This window comes from Schistocerca piceifrons, unplaced genomic scaffold (genome assembly GCF_021461385.2).
Source record: "Schistocerca piceifrons isolate TAMUIC-IGC-003096 unplaced genomic scaffold, iqSchPice1.1 HiC_scaffold_537, whole genome shotgun sequence".
In the NCBI taxonomy this organism is placed as follows: Eukaryota; Metazoa; Arthropoda; class Insecta; order Orthoptera; family Acrididae; genus Schistocerca; species Schistocerca piceifrons.
In genome coordinates, this window is record NW_025728774.1 from 359,048 (window position 1) to 375,434 (window position 16,387).

Here is a 16,387-nt window from a genome sequence, read left to right on the forward strand (position 1 = left end):
GGCTGTGGCGCACCGGTGCCGGCGGCGGCCTGGCTGGGCTGCTGGTGCCTCCATGTAGAGCTGCCGCCGAGCCCAGGCACCGTGCCGCTAACGAAGCGATTGCCTTTGGTGACATCTTTTGCAATAACGACTGCGCGAATCGACGGTATCTCGTAAGGAAGGAAAGAGCAGCAGCTGCCGCCGAGCCCAGGCGCCGTGCCTAACACGCAGAAGGTCCCCGGCTCGATTGCGGGCGGAAACCCGTTTTCGTCGCACTCAGCAAGACACTTGCTACGATCTCTACTGTGACCATTTAAATCAACTTCAAACGTTCCATCAGCAGGGTGCACATGGCTCAAATCAAACATGAAACGGTTTCAGAACTGGTTGTCGGATTTTAGCGCTGACTTGGAGGCCCGGAAATGCGCGAAACAGCCGCCGCCATGCGATTTGTTACCGCACCGTTGTACAAAACGCAAGTTCTCGTCCGGGATTTGAACCCGGGACCTCCTGCACCCGAAGCAGGAATCATACCCCTAGACCAACGAGACTATTCGTTCCGAAAACGCACTGCATGTGAATGACGCCACCTTTGATGGTCTCACCATGTAGGGCTGCGGCTCAGCCAGCGTTCTCCCTGTCTGTCGCGGTTGGATTGTTTCCATCGACGTCTTTTACTACAGGAACTTCACGAATCGGAGGGAGCTCGTAGCCGATGCCCTTGCTAACACAGAAGACAAACTGTTGCTATTACGAGTCTCCGGGTGGTACATGAAAAGAACCGTCGTTTCCGTGGTGTAGCGGTTATCACGTCTGCTTTACACGCAGAAGGTCCCCGGTTCGATCCCGGGCGGGAACACAACAACTTTAATCTATATTTCGGATTTCATTTCCGAGATGACCTCACGTCCGCGTATGCAGAGACAAGCAATGTCGTATGCTAGACGGATAGGGCGTCATTTTACGGTCAAATACTGTTGCTCTCTTATTGCACCGGTATTTGGTAACTGAGAACGCCCCTAGCTCCATTATGGCTGGCAAAATTTATAATCCGGTTCTTCAGGGCTACTTCAAGTGCGCTTGCTACTGGCTTTCCTGAGCTCACCCTACTCGCCTTGTCACAGCTCTGACAAAGTGTGATGCTAACTAATAATGAGAAACTCTTAGCCACGCTCAATCTTACATGCCACCCCTTGGTTGTTGCCGTCGCTAGTAAGATGAGGGTAGACTGTCGCACAATTAAGCTGAATCTCCACTCACGGTGCACATATCCCGCAAAGACAACCTTGTTTTCCGTTGCATGCAAAATTACCGTCTGCTTTTCTACCGAATTCCACCTACGTACTTTACTGGTGCCGCATTCTTGTTATATCCACGTGCTATAACAGGCGTCTACTCTTCATTGAGGAGCTGCAACCGGGGCTGAGTTCCACCTACTCTTCAGCACGGTCAAAATGGCAGGGCTCGTCCGGGATTTGAACCCGGGACCTCCTGCACCCAAAGCAGGAATCATACCCCTTTTTTTTTTTTTTTTTTTTTTTTTACATGACTATATAATGTAGACTGCGTACTGAAATAAAGATTAAAACACGAAAACTTCAGTCCTGGCGTAGAGAAGAAACATACATAAAGGCGGCAAATCCAGAAACAGTATAAAAGAAAATGGCTCACACAGGTGACCTTAGCCAACACCCTCTCTCTCAAATGTCAGGCTAAGCATATTGGCAAAATCATCTCGGAGGCCTGGCAATCGCAAGCGCTGCCAGTAAGCAGTAAGCATGTACTGCCGAAACGCTAGGTGTCCATCCTCTTCATGACAACTGTTGACAAAATGTACGAAATGGCCAATCAACCACATGACGGTATGGAGCTTCGTCCGCGGAAAAAAGGAAGAATCGGGCCGGACGATGATGTCAATAGTATAAGCGGCTTCAGCAGACCTAGTGACAAAAGCAAGTTGTTTCCTGAGCCAACGCCAATTAGCAAGGTGCCCACGGCAGGTGAATCGATGTTCAAGGGTATCCAGGAGACCACACCGAGTACAGGTGTCCGTGTCAGAAAGACCAATACGGTGCAGTCGTACATTGGTGGGAACCAAATTATTTATTACCCTATACCACGTGGACGCCACGGCCATAGAGTGGATCGGCAGACTAACGTTCTTCCAGACGTTCCTCCAGGACACAGATGGAGACGCCAGTTCTATTGGATTGGGACCGGCCAGCCCCTCCCAGCGGGCAATCAAGCCCTTGGTCGTTGGCACCGGTCGCCGCAAGAAGACGTCACCGAGGTAACTCACCGCAATGTAAAATTCCCGAATGTGTTTCAACTTAAAATTTAGGCGTCCGACATCGACAGGTGGAGCAAGGCTCGCCGGACGCACAACAGTAAAAAGCCTGGATGTAATTGAAGTCACTTCTTGCGTAACAATTAGAGTCGTTCGGCGGACGTACAAAGCAGACGACTTGCGAGTAATGTCAGAGAGGCCGAAGCCTCCGGAGAGACGCGGTTTCGTCATTACCTCGTAACGTAACTTGAATAGATGGCCCTTCCATATAAACCTGCTAGACAATTGGCGCAACCTTTTCGCCACCATCATGGGAAGTGGGAACAGCTGAGCAACATAATAAGCTTTACATAGAACGTAGGTGTCTAAAATTCTGACTTTTTGCAAAATGGTAGCAGAGCGCTGCTCATGGACCATCAGAGCCCCCTGTATCTTCTCGGTGACAGATTTCCAATTGAGAGCCGCCATTTTTAGAGGACACCGATCAATGATAATCCCCAAGGACGTATGGCGATCGACAAAAGTGGCCCAAGGGACGTCAGCATCGCGAAATCCTCGAATATCAAGGAACTTACATTTACCCTGATTGAGACGCGCTCCAGAGACACGACAGTATGCATCAACTGCCCCTTTCAACAACGGGATATCATCACGTTGACGGAGGAGAACAACGACATCATCCGCATATGCCTTAACAGAGAGCTTCCCACCAGAGAGGGACATACCCTGAAGCTTGAGAGCAATAGTCCGAAGCAGCGGTTCCAGGGACAATACGAATAAAGACATAGAGAGCGGACTACCCTGAGGCACTCCGCGGCGGATAGCAATGGGCGGCGTCAGCTGCCCATTGACTGACACCCGAGCTGTTATTCCCCTATACAAATTGCCAAGAACACCACGTGATGAAGCGTTAAAACCTATTGTACCTAAAACACGATCTAAAAACACATGACTGACGTGATCAAAAGCCTTATAAAAATCAAGGAAGGCAAAGGCACAATGTACGTTTGTAACCGCCGCAACCGAGACAACATCCCGATATTCGGCTACTGGTGTCAGAATAGATCGATCATGAAAACAACATTGATGTGCACCAATCACACCCCGAAGCAGAGAAGACAACCGGCTATTGAGCGCTCTAGCAGCTGTCTTATAGTCAAAATTCAGCAATGTGAGCGGACGAAGATTGGCAGCAGATAAACGACCAGAGGACTTCGGGATTAAAACAATTTTCCCTACTTTAAAATCGGCAGGCACATCCATCCCCCTCACAATCTCATTTAAAATCTGCGTAAAAATGCCACCCAAAAGAGGCCAAAAACGGAGATAAAATTCTTTAGGCAGGCCGTCTGGACCCGGCGATTTACTGGACGGAGAGCGAGCAATAAAATCGAAAACATCATCTACCTGGAACTCCCGGAGAAATTCGCCGTTCGCGTCAGGCGCGATCGTCGCAGTTAGATCCCCAAAGACATCATCCGAAAGAGACTCACCAGAATCATCGGCAGAATATAGACTAGTGTAATACTGATGAAGAGCACGAACCATTTCCTCCTGTGCAATAAGCTGTCGCCCATCATCCACCGTAAGAGAAGAGATGAAGGAGCGACGACGACGAGTCTGATGCCGTAGCAGGTGGTACAAGGATGTCAGTTCACCTCCAACAAGAGAGTGAGGTTTCGACTTAACTCGCAGACCATCCATCTGTCGTCGTTTAAGGCTCAAGAGCTTGGCTTTAATACGACGAACATCATGGATCCGCAGTGGAGAGGTACCCGCCGCGTCATATAGTTCACGCAGGACAGAGTAGTAATATTCATACGTGTTCTTAAAATCACGCGTCCTAGCAGCACAGTAGAAAATCAAAGTCTGACGAATCTTGGGCTTGGCAAACGCAGTCCACCAAACCAGCAAGGAGGGGTATCGCGGGACAGAGCGAAGACATCGCTCCCACACGCCACTTATAACATCATCCATAGCACTGTCGGCAAGGTGGGAAACATTTAACATCCACTGGGAACGATAAAGTTTTGCAGGTTGGCGACTAAGATTTACAGTTGCAGTAAAAGCACAATGGTCAGAAAAACTAGTAGGAATAACATCGACAGAAAGAATTTTATCACATAAAAAGTCAGATAAATAAAATCTGTCTAGTCTACTGCATGAGGACGCGGTAAAAAACGTATATTTCACCAGGGTTGGATATTTGTGTTCCCAAACATCACGCAGATGCATCGTACGAACTAAGTCATGTAAATCACGGCAATAATTAAAATTGGGGGACTGGTCTGCAGGGCGTAAAACACAATTAAAATCGCCTCCGAGCAGGAGACTCCGAGGACTCTGGCGCAAAATATAAATAAGTTCTTCTTTATAAAAGCGCGATCGAGCCACAGTGTGACCCGAACCAGAGGGGGCATACAAAACAACGAGGCGGAGATCAAAAAGACGACAACCAATCCCACGGCCAGAGTCAAGGAATTCAATGTCAGTAATAGGAATGCCCTCTCGAAAGAAAAGAGCAGTTCCTGTTGAATATTCCGGCGCGACATTAAAAACAGTTTGAAATCCAGGTAGAGAGAGATCAGAAAACAACACTTCCTGCAAAAACACTACGTCCGCACAGGCGTCGTAAATAAACTGCCGCAAAGAGGCAATGCGAACGTCGGACTCAATACGGTTAACATTTAAGGTAAGAAAGGTATATGCTTGAACCATAGAGAGAAAAGCGAGAAAACAAATCACCTACACCGACGCACCAACGTCACAGTCCATAGCAGGGGAGACGGAGGCATCCGAGGGAGGGGGACTGGTACCCTGTTCCGCGGATCCCTTACGCTTCGGTTTTTTACGAACAGCATTAACGTTCGGCTGAACGCGTAACTTGCGTCGGCTGACGGGCAAGGAAGCTTCAGCCGCCGGTGACGTAGGAGGGTCAAGTTCTGTATCCGACACCACCCGCGCCGGTCCACATGCGGGATCCGGGGTCGCGGGGGAAACATCCGACAAAACGGAATGGTCAACACCTGCACTAGCTTCCGGCAAACATGGACTGCACGGAGGCGAAACGTGAGCAGGAAGGTCCGAGGCCGCAGAGTTGGAAGGAAGCGGAGCAGCTCCGCTGGCAGAGGTATGGGGCAGCGAAGCAGGAAGTTGTCGCGGCTCCACTTGTTGTGACATCGAAGTCGGTTCGGAAGACGGCGCCAACAGGCCCGACCGACGACCCGACTCGAGAGAAGCTGCGTCGGAGGAAGGAGGGGCGCCAGCAGCCGCCACCGGAACCGCTACCTCAGGAGGGCAGGGAGCAGCTACAGTACACAGTGGCTCGGAGGATGCCGGTTGCTCGGACTGGGGCATCTCAGGGAGATCCTCATCCGTACTATTTCCATCGTGTGGGCGACGCCTCTTATTATTCAAAAGTGGCACACCCACCTGAGGGACAGACGGAACAACATCAGATTTAGCACGCAAAGGAGGAAATTCTGTATCAGGGGTGCGCAAAACCTGTGGCGGGGCGCTACTACCACTGGACTGTGCTACACCAAGAGCAGAAGCACCTGCAACGAGGTCAGCGACCGTTAACTTGCGACGCTGTTCGAGAGAATTTTTTAAAACAAAAACTCTCCGCGGACAGTCGGTACGCACGTGACCACTTTCATTGCACAAAAAACAGGTGCCAACCTGACCACTATATGTTACATGGACACGATATCCACCGATCTGCAGGTGAGATGGAATATTCTGCTTAACGTGCATTTCGACTGAACGAATACCACTGTAACATTGCAGGCGATGTTGGCTTGACCAGCGTTCAAGGCGAATGCTCTTTACATCACCATACTTCTGTAGACCCTCCTTAAGATAGACATTATCCACCTCCGGTGGAAGGTTGTAAACACGAACATTGGTATACGTGATAGAAGCATTGGAAAGCAGCACGGTACTTACAGAATCATCCCGATGCCGAAAGAGAACTTGATGACCATTTTTAGAAAGAATTTTATCAATCTGAAGTGGGTCCATAAACTTAACAAAGAAAACATACAGTTCGGTATCAAAATAAGCAGTGTGCACCTGATCCGAATGAACACCAAAGGTATCTACCAACCAATCATGAATCTCAAGAGAACTAGGTTGCACATGGCGGGTTGACTTGTCAAAAGCAAAACTAACTGTAGCCTGACGAGGAATAACCTGGGACGACATTTTCAAAATATGCGGTCGAAACCGCTACACAAAAAACACTGAAATAAGGACAGAAAAAAAAACACAAGGTACGAAACAACGACGGAGAAACACTCACAGAAGTTACAACACAACACGTAAACAAAAACGATAGTCCACTATACGTAACGCTACGGCGGAGCGGAAGACTAGGCACGTCCACACTGCACGGCGTCTAGAGCTGAACTGGTTAATCCCAAGTAGTGCGCCTCACAGGGAACACAAACTTTCACGTGAATTCGCAAGATAAACGCTTTCTGCAGGCAGCACTCACCACTGATGAGAAGAATGTTAAAGGCAACGAATAAAAAGCGAAATAACTGCATCGAGCACTGCTTATGAACAGCCGGCAGTGCCTCAGTTTCGGTATGTGGTTTCTCAGGGTTAAGAGAAGGCGAATGCACTAAACAAAAGAACATCGGGAAACCAAGCACCAACTCATAACGAAAAGATTGCACAATATACTGCAAGCAAAATTTCCAGAAGACGGATACTGAAGACGCCGCAGACAAAAGAATTATTCTATGCAGTAACGAATATCTAGGAAGCGTGAATTGCATGTGCTGCTCCACCACACAACTTCTTTTGATACTGTTTTACTTATTCTAAATTTTCATTACCTCATCGTCTCTAGAATACTGTGCGGTTATCACCTGGTTTCCAACAGCGATAGTAGTAAGTAAATCGACTACAAAGTCTTTCAAAGTAGGTCAGACACAAAAAAAAAAATCAGAGCTGCGTGTAGCTCATGTCATTCTGCTTTCAATCGTGAATCTCCGGCTGGGAGTAGTGGCGTACTTCTGTAATCCAAGCTTCTGGGAGGCCGTTGTGTGGGAGAGATCTGGAAACAACTACAGATTCGACCGTTCCACGAGCTCAGGAACGGCCGCGATGCCTTCATCGAGCTCTGCAGATCGACAGATGATAGTGTGGAAATTTCGGCAAGCGGTGGCTAAGGGTTAAGAGAAGCCAAACGCACTAAACACAAGAAAGTCGGGAAACCGAAGCACACAACTCATAACGAAAAGATTCCGGAATGCAGTGCGAAAGCAAAACTTCGAGAAGACCAACTCTGAAGCCATCGGCGAGCTAGGAATTATTCCGCACAAGAAGCGATCATGTAGGAAGAGCGAGCCGAAGCTGTCGCTCGACCACACAATAAATTTTTGCTTAATCCCAATTTGCAGTACCGGTTCGACACTAGAATACTGCGCCTTGGTTCTTCCAAAAGCGATAGTAATAAGCACGTCCACTGCAGTGTCATTTGGGGTAGTGAGTCAGACATGGGGAGGATATGAGGCGGGTGGAATATGCAACGACAGGGGCATTGCAGGGCGGCCGCCGACTCCTTGGGCTGTGGCGCACCGGTGCCGGCGGCGGCCTGGCTGGGCTGCTGGTGCCTCCATGTAGAGCTGCCGCCGAGCCCAGGCACCGTGCCGCTAACGAAGCGATTGCCTTTGGTGACATCTTTTGCAATAACGACTGCGCGAATCGACGGTATCTCGTAAGGAAGGAAAGAGCAGCAGCTGCCGCCGAGCCCAGGCGCCGTGCCTAACACGCAGAAGGTCCCCGGCTCGATTGCGGGCGGAAACCCGTTTTCGTCGCACTCAGCAAGACACTTGCTACGATCTCTACTGTGACCATTTAAATCAACTTCAAACGTTCCATCAGCAGGGTGCACATGGCTCAAATCAAACATGAAACGGTTTCAGAACTGGTTGTCGGATTTTAGCGCTGACTTGGAGGCCTGGAAATGCGCGAAACAGCCGCCGCCATGCGATTTGTTACCGCACCGTTGTACAAAACGCAAGTTCTCGTCCGGGATTTGAACCCGGGACCTCCTGCACCCGAAGCAGGAATCATACCCCTAGACCAACGAGACTATTCGTTCCGAAAACGCACTGCATGTGAATGACGCCACCTTTGATGGTCTCACCATGTAGGGCTGCGGCTCAGCCAGCGTTCTCCCTGTCTGTCGCGGTTGGATTGTTTCCATCGACGTCTTTTACTACAGGAACTTCACGAATCGGAGGGAGCTCGTAGCCGATGCCCTTGCTAACACAGAAGACAAACTGTTGCTATTACGAGTCTCCGGGTGGTACATGAAAAGAACCGTCGTTTCCGTGGTGTAGCGGTTATCACGTCTGCTTTACACGCAGAAGGTCCCCGGTTCGATCCCGGGCGGGAACACAACAACTTTAATCTATATTTCGGATTTCATTTCCGAGATGACCTCACGTCCGCGTATGCAGAGACAAGCAATGTCGTATGCTAGACGGATAGGGCGTCATTTTACGGTCAAATACTGTTGCTCTCTTATTGCACCGGTATTTGGTAACTGAGAACGCCCCTAGCTCCATTATGGCTGGCAAAATTTATAATCCGGTTCTTCAGGGCTACTTCAAGTGCGCTTGCTACTGGCTTTCCTGAGCTCACCCTACTCGCCTTGTCACAGCTCTGACAAAGTGTGATGCTAACTAATAATGAGAAACTCTTAGCCACGCTCAATCTTACATGCCACCCCTTGGTTGTTGCCGTCGCTAGTAAGATGAGGGTAGACTGTCGCACAATTAAGCTGAATCTCCACTCACGGTGCACATATCCCGCAAAGACAACCTTGTTTTCCGTTGCATGCAAAATTACCGTCTGCTTTTCTACCGAATTCCACCTACGTACTTTACTGGTGCCGCATTCTTGTTATATCCACGTGCTATAACAGGCGTCTACTCTTCATTGAGGAGCTGCAACCGGGGCTGAGTTCCACCTACTCTTCAGCACGGTCAAAATGGCAGGGCTCGTCCGGGATTTGAACCCGGGACCTCCTGCACCCAAAGCAGGAATCATACCCCTTTTTTTTTTTTTTTTTTTTTTTTTTACATGACTATATAATGTAGACTGCGTACTGAAATAAAGATTAAAACACGAAAACTTCAGTCCTGGCGTAGAGAAGAAACATACATAAAGGCGGCAAATCCAGAAACAGTATAAAAGAAAATGGCTCACACAGGTGACCTTAGCCAACACCCTCTCTCTCAAATGTCAGGCTAAGCATATTGGCAAAATCATCTCGGAGGCCTGGCAATCGCAAGCGCTGCCAGTAAGCAGTAAGCATGTACTGCCGAAACGCTAGGTGTCCATCCTCTTCATGACAACTGTTGACAAAATGTACGAAATGGCCAATCAACCACATGACGGTATGGAGCTTCGTCCGCGGAAAAAAGGAAGAATCGGGCCGGACGATGATGTCAATAGTATAAGCGGCTTCAGCAGACCTAGTGACAAAAGCAAGTTGTTTCCTGAGCCAACGCCAATTAGCAAGGTGCCCACGGCAGGTGAATCGATGTTCAAGGGTATCCAGGAGACCACACCGAGTACAGGTGTCCGTGTCAGAAAGACCAATACGGTGCAGTCGTACATTGGTGGGAACCAAATTATTTATTACCCTATACCACGTGGACGCCACGGCCATAGAGTGGATCGGCAGACTAACGTTCTTCCAGACGTTCCTCCAGGACACAGATGGAGACGCCAGTTCTATTGGATTGGGACCGGCCAGCCCCTCCCAGCGGGCAATCAAGCCCTTGGTCGTTGGCACCGGTCGCCGCAAGAAGACGTCACCGAGGTAACTCACCGCAATGTAAAATTCCCGAATGTGTTTCAACTTAAAATTTAGGCGTCCGACATCGACAGGTGGAGCAAGGCTCGCCGGACGCACAACAGTAAAAAGCCTGGATGTAATTGAAGTCACTTCTTGCGTAACAATTAGAGTCGTTCGGCGGACGTACAAAGCAGACGACTTGCGAGTAATGTCAGAGAGGCCGAAGCCTCCGGAGAGACGCGGTTTCGTCATTACCTCGTAACGTAACTTGAATAGATGGCCCTTCCATATAAACCTGCTAGACAATTGGCGCAACCTTTTCGCCACCATCATGGGAAGTGGGAACAGCTGAGCAACATAATAAGCTTTACATAGAACGTAGGTGTCTAAAATTCTGACTTTTTGCAAAATGGTAGCAGAGCGCTGCTCATGGACCATCAGAGCCCCCTGTATCTTCTCGGTGACAGATTTCCAATTGAGAGCCGCCATTTTTAGAGGACACCGATCAATGATAATCCCCAAGGACGTATGGCGATCGACAAAAGTGGCCCAAGGGACGTCAGCATCGCGAAATCCTCGAATATCAAGGAACTTACATTTACCCTGATTGAGACGCGCTCCAGAGACACGACAGTATGCATCAACTGCCCCTTTCAACAACGGGATATCATCACGTTGACGGAGGAGAACAACGACATCATCCGCATATGCCTTAACAGAGAGCTTCCCACCAGAGAGGGACATACCCTGAAGCTTGAGAGCAATAGTCCGAAGCAGCGGTTCCAGGGACAATACGAATAAAGACATAGAGAGCGGACTACCCTGAGGCACTCCGCGGCGGATAGCAATGGGCGGCGTCAGCTGCCCATTGACTGACACCCGAGCTGTTATTCCCCTATACAAATTGCCAAGAACACCACGTGATGAAGCGTTAAAACCTATTGTACCTAAAACACGATCTAAAAACACATGACTGACGTGATCAAAAGCCTTATAAAAATCAAGGAAGGCAAAGGCACAATGTACGTTTGTAACCGCCGCAACCGAGACAACATCCCGATATTCGGCTACTGGTGTCAGAATAGATCGATCATGAAAACAACATTGATGTGCACCAATCACACCCCGAAGCAGAGAAGACAACCGGCTATTGAGCGCTCTAGCAGCTGTCTTATAGTCAAAATTCAGCAATGTGAGCGGACGAAGATTGGCAGCAGATAAACGACCAGAGGACTTCGGGATTAAAACAATTTTCCCTACTTTAAAATCGGCAGGCACATCCATCCCCCTCACAATCTCATTTAAAATCTGCGTAAAAATGCCACCCAAAAGAGGCCAAAAACGGAGATAAAATTCTTTAGGCAGGCCGTCTGGACCCGGCGATTTACTGGACGGAGAGCGAGCAATAAAATCGAAAACATCATCTACCTGGAACTCCCGGAGAAATTCGCCGTTCGCGTCAGGCGCGATCGTCGCAGTTAGATCCCCAAAGACATCATCCGAAAGAGACTCACCAGAATCATCGGCAGAATATAGACTAGTGTAATACTGATGAAGAGCACGAACCATTTCCTCCTGTGCAATAAGCTGTCGCCCATCATCCACCGTAAGAGAAGAGATGAAGGAGCGACGACGACGAGTCTGATGCCGTAGCAGGTGGTACAAGGATGTCAGTTCACCTCCAACAAGAGAGTGAGGTTTCGACTTAACTCGCAGACCATCCATCTGTCGTCGTTTAAGGCTCAAGAGCTTGGCTTTAATACGACGAACATCATGGATCCGCAGTGGAGAGGTACCCGCCGCGTCATATAGTTCACGCAGGACAGAGTAGTAATATTCATACGTGTTCTTAAAATCACGCGTCCTAGCAGCACAGTAGAAAATCAAAGTCTGACGAATCTTGGGCTTGGCAAACGCAGTCCACCAAACCAGCAAGGAGGGGTATCGCGGGACAGAGCGAAGACATCGCTCCCACACGCCACTTATAACATCATCCATAGCACTGTCGGCAAGGTGGGAAACATTTAACATCCACTGGGAACGATAAAGTTTTGCAGGTTGGCGACTAAGATTTACAGTTGCAGTAAAAGCACAATGGTCAGAAAAACTAGTAGGAATAACATCGACAGAAAGAATTTTATCACATAAAAAGTCAGATAAATAAAATCTGTCTAGTCTACTGCATGAGGACGCGGTAAAAAACGTATATTTCACCAGGGTTGGATATTTGTGTTCCCAAACATCACGCAGATGCATCGTACGAACTAAGTCATGTAAATCACGGCAATAATTAAAATTGGGGGACTGGTCTGCAGGGCGTAAAACACAATTAAAATCGCCTCCGAGCAGGAGACTCCGAGGACTCTGGCGCAAAATATAAATAAGTTCTTCTTTATAAAAGCGCGATCGAGCCACAGTGTGACCCGAACCAGAGGGGGCATACAAAACAACGAGGCGGAGATCAAAAAGACGACAACCAATCCCACGGCCAGAGTCAAGGAATTCAATGTCAGTAATAGGAATGCCCTCTCGAAAGAAAAGAGCAGTTCCTGTTGAATATTCCGGCGCGACATTAAAAACAGTTTGAAATCCAGGTAGAGAGAGATCAGAAAACAACACTTCCTGCAAAAACACTACGTCCGCACAGGCGTCGTAAATAAACTGCCGCAAAGAGGCAATGCGAACGTCGGACTCAATACGGTTAACATTTAAGGTAAGAAAGGTATATGCTTGAACCATAGAGAGAAAAGCGAGAAAACAAATCACCTACACCGACGCACCAACGTCACAGTCCATAGCAGGGGAGACGGAGGCATCCGAGGGAGGGGGACTGGTACCCCGTTCCGCGGATCCCTTACGCTTCGGTTTTTTACGAACAGCATTAACGTTCGGCTGAACGCGTAACTTGCGTCGGCTGACGGGCAAGGAAGCTTCAGCCGCCGGTGACGTAGGAGGGTCAAGTTCTGTATCCGACACCACCCGCGCCGGTCCACATGCGGGATCCGGGGTCGCGGGGGAAACATCCGACAAAACGGAATGGTCAACACCTGCACTAGCTTCCGGCAAACATGGACTGCACGGAGGCGAAACGTGAGCAGGAAGGTCCGAGGCCGCAGAGTTGGAAGGAAGCGGAGCAGCTCCGCTGGCAGAGGTATGGGGCAGCGAAGCAGGAAGTTGTCGCGGCTCCACTTGTTGTGACATCGAAGTCGGTTCGGAAGACGGCGCCAACAGGCCCGACCGACGACCCGACTCGAGAGAAGCTGCGTCGGAGGAAGGAGGGGCGCCAGCAGCCGCCACCGGAACCGCTACCTCAGGAGGGCAGGGAGCAGCTACAGTACACAGTGGCTCGGAGGATGCCGGTTGCTCGGACTGGGGCATCTCAGGGAGATCCTCATCCGTACTATTTCCATCGTGTGGGCGACGCCTCTTATTATTCAAAAGTGGCACACCCACCTGAGGGACAGACGGAACAACATCAGATTTAGCACGCAAAGGAGGAAATTCTGTATCAGGGGTGCGCAAAACCTGTGGCGGGGCGCTACTACCACTGGACTGTGCTACACCAAGAGCAGAAGCACCTGCAACGAGGTCAGCGACCGTTAACTTGCGACGCTGTTCGAGAGAATTTTTTAAAACAAAAACTCTCCGCGGACAGTCGGTACGCACGTGACCACTTTCATTGCACAAAAAACAGGTGCCAACCTGACCACTATATGTTACATGGACACGATATCCACCGATCTGCAGGTGAGATGGAATATTCTGCTTAACGTGCATTTCGACTGAACGAATACCACTGTAACATTGCAGGCGATGTTGGCTTGACCAGCGTTCAAGGCGAATGCTCTTTACATCACCATACTTCTGTAGACCCTCCTTAAGATAGACATTATCCACCTCCGGTGGAAGGTTGTAAACACGAACATTGGTATACGTGATGGAAGCATTGGAAAGCAGCACGGTACTTACAGAATCATCCCGATGCCGAAAGAGAACTTGATGACCATTTTTAGAAAGAATTTTATCAACCTGAAGTGGGTCCATAAACTTAACAAAGAAAACATACAGTTCGGTATCAAAATAAGCAGTGTGCACCTGATCCGAATGAACACCAAAGGTATCTACCAACCAATCATGAATCTCAAGAGAACTAGGTTGCACATGGCGGGTTGACTTGTCAAAAGCAAAACTAACTGTAGCCTGACGAGGAATAACCTGGGACGACATTTTCAAAATATGCGGTCGAAACCGCTACACAAAAAACACTGAAATAAGGACAGAAAAAAAAACACAAGGTACGAAACAACGACGGAGAAACACTCACAGAAGTTACAACACAACACGTAAACAAAAACGATAGTCCACTATACGTAACGCTACGGCGGAGCGGAAGACTAGGCACGTCCACACTGCACGGCGTCTAGAGCTGAACTGGTTAATCCCAAGTAGTGCGCCTCACAGGGAACACAAACTTTCACGTGAATTCGCAAGATAAACGCTTTCTGCAGGCAGCACTCACCACTGATGAGAAGAATGTTAAAGGCAACGAATAAAAAGCGAAATAACTGCATCGAGCACTGCTTATGAACAGCCGGCAGTGCCTCAGTTTCGGTATGTGGTTTCTCAGGGTTAAGAGAAGGCGAATGCACTAAACAAAAGAACATCGGGAAACCAAGCACCAACTCATAACGAAAAGATTGCACAATATACTGCAAGCAAAATTTCCAGAAGACGGATACTGAAGACGCCGCAGACAAAAGAATTATTCTATGCAGTAACGAATATCTAGGAAGCGTGAATTGCATGTGCTGCTCCACCACACAACTTCTTTTGATACTGTTTTACTTATTCTAAATTTTCATTACCTCATCGTCTCTAGAATACTGTGCGGTTATCACCTGGTTTCCAACAGCGATAGTAGTAAGTAAATCGACTACAAAGTCTTTCAAAGTAGGTCAGACACAAAAAAAAAAAATCGGAGCTGCGTGTAGCTCATGTCATTCTGCTTTCAATCGTGAATCTCCGGCTGGGAGTAGTGGCGTACTTCTGTAATCCAAGCTTCTGGGAGGCCGTTGTGTGGGAGAGATCTGGAAACAACTACAGATTCGACCGTTCCACGAGCTCAGGAACGGCCGCGATGCCTTCATCGAGCTCTGCAGATCGACAGATGATAGTGTGGAAATTTCGGCAAGCGGTGGCTAAGGGTTAAGAGAAGCCAAACGCACTAAAAACAAGAAAGTCGGGAAACCGAAGCACACAACTCATAACGAAAAGATTGCGGAATGCAGTGCGAAAGCAAAACTTCGAGAAGACCAACTCTGAAGCCATCGGCGAGCTAGGAATTATTCCGCACAAGAAGCGATCATGTAGGAAGAGCGAGCCGAAGCTGTCGCTCGACCACACAATAAATTTTTGCTTAATCCCAATTTGCAGTACCGGTTCGACACTAGAATACTGCGCCTTGGTTCTTCCAAAAGCGATAGTAATAAGCACGTCCACTGCAGTGTCATTTGGGGTAGTGAGTCAGACATGGGGAGGATATGAGGCGGGTGGAATATGCAACGACAGGGGCATTGCAGGGCGGCCGCCGACTCCTTGGGCTGTGGCGCACCGGTGCCGGCGGCGGCCTGGCTGGGCTGCTGGTGCCTCCATGTAGAGCTGCCGCCGAGCCCAGGCACCGTGCCGCTAACGAAGCGATTGCCTTTGGTGACATCTTTTGCAATAACGACTGCGCGAATCGACGGTATCTCGTAAGGAAGGAAAGAGCAGCAGCTGCCGCCGAGCCCAGGCGCCGTGCCTAACACGCAGAAGGTCCCCGGCTCGATTGCGGGCGGAAACCCGTTTTCGTCGCACTCAGCAAGACACTTGCTACGATCTCTACTGTGACCATTTAAATCAACTTCAAACTTTCCATCAGCAGGGTGCACATGGTTCAAATGAAACATGAAACGGTTTCAGAACTGGTTGTCGGATTTTAGCGCTGACTTGGAGGCCTGGAAATGCGCGAAACAGCCGCCGCCATGCGATTTGTTACCGCACCGTTGTACAAAACGCAAGGGCTCGCCCGGGATTTGAACCCGGGACCTCCTGCACCCGAAGCAGGAATCATACCCCTAGACCAACGAGCCTATTCGTTCCGAAAACGCACTGCATGTGAATGACGCCACCTTTGATGGTCTCACCATGTAGGGCTGCAGCTCAGCCAGCGTTCTCCCTGTCTGTCGCGGTTGGATTGTTTCCATCGACGTCTTTTACTACAGGAACTTCACGAATCGGAGGGAGCTCGTAGCCGATGCCCT

General features: G+C 49.2%; 5 non-coding genes across 5 annotated transcripts; 2 read left to right on the plus strand and 3 right to left on the minus strand.

Moving 5' to 3' along the window:
• Nucleotides 1-457: 457 nt before the first annotated feature.
• On the minus strand, nt 458-530 carry Trnap-cgg. Its single transcript has one exon. It is a non-coding gene; the product is annotated as a tRNA-Pro (tRNA).
• Nucleotides 531-765: 235 nt separating this feature from the next.
• Trnav-uac lies at nt 766-838 on the plus strand. Its single transcript has one exon. It is a non-coding gene; the product is annotated as a tRNA-Val (tRNA).
• A 7,461-nt stretch (nt 839-8,299) lies between these two features.
• On the minus strand, nt 8,300-8,372 carry Trnap-cgg. Its single transcript has one exon. It is a non-coding gene; the product is annotated as a tRNA-Pro (tRNA).
• Nucleotides 8,373-8,607: 235 nt separating this feature from the next.
• Nucleotides 8,608-8,680, plus strand: Trnav-uac. The gene has a single exon. It is a non-coding gene; the product is annotated as a tRNA-Val (tRNA).
• Nucleotides 8,681-16,144: 7,464 nt separating this feature from the next.
• Nucleotides 16,145-16,216, minus strand: Trnap-cgg. Its single transcript has one exon. It is a non-coding gene; the product is annotated as a tRNA-Pro (tRNA).
• Between the last annotated feature and the right edge of the window lie 171 nt (nt 16,217-16,387).